At 39.9% G+C, this 674-nt stretch overlaps 1 long non-coding RNA gene across 1 annotated transcript; it reads right to left on the bottom strand.

Moving 5' to 3' along the window:
• Positions 1 to 36: 36 nt before the first annotated feature.
• LOC107735198 (uncharacterized) lies at positions 37 to 666 on the bottom strand. The gene is made up of 3 exons (XR_001639323.1): positions 588 to 666; positions 196 to 268; positions 37 to 111 (listed from the first exon to the last, which is right to left on the bottom strand). It is a non-coding gene; the product is annotated as an uncharacterized LOC107735198 (long non-coding RNA).
• Positions 667 to 674: the final 8 nt, after the last annotated feature.

The following is a 674-nucleotide window of genomic DNA, read 5'->3' as shown; positions in this document are numbered from 1 at the left end:
AAACCATTGTGTTCAAACCAATAAATGTACCTGAAACACTGTTTGGTTCAGATTCAGGCTGAGATTCAGGGTCTGAACAGGAGTAGCATGTGCGAGCTTTCTTACTTTTGTCTGCAATGGGAAAATGAAGACACAGGAATATCTTCTGTTCCTTGGGATATTTTTATATATATTGACAAAAGGCAAAAAACTCACCTTCCTGTGCGATCTCCCACAGATCCAGAGCTACTTTAAAAGCTTGTGCAACTGTCAGAGTCACAGCCTGAGCCTGTGGAGGACACGTGATCACAAAATCAAAGAGAGCCCTGGGTGAGATTTTGAAGAATCATGCTCTTGTCCACTAGATGGCGCTAGATACCAACTATAGATACGGATCAAGAGAAAAGACTGTGGCTTTCACAATAAGAGTTTGTCAAATATAATACAAAAACTGTAGCAAGAAAATAGACGATCATTAAGCAGGCCAAACAGCAAGGTGATGAAGGATTACAAAACTATCAAAATGGAAAAATGTTAACATGTAGATAGATAGATAAATGGATAGATAGACAGATAGACAGACATTATGTGCATCTGAAGACACTTACTATTTTCTTTTTTTGGCACAGGAAGGCATGGCACTCCAGAGCTTCGTTGAACTGGCTTTGGGAGACGTAGGCAAAGACCTTATCCTG

Source organism: Sinocyclocheilus rhinocerous, unplaced genomic scaffold, assembly GCF_001515625.1.
Source record: "Sinocyclocheilus rhinocerous isolate Xijiao unplaced genomic scaffold, SAMN03320098_v1.1 C35866650, whole genome shotgun sequence".
NCBI lineage: Eukaryota > Metazoa > Chordata > Actinopteri > Cypriniformes > Cyprinidae > Sinocyclocheilus > Sinocyclocheilus rhinocerous.
Note: the sequence above shows the minus strand (reverse complement) of the source record. Positions and strands in the feature narration are given on the sequence as shown.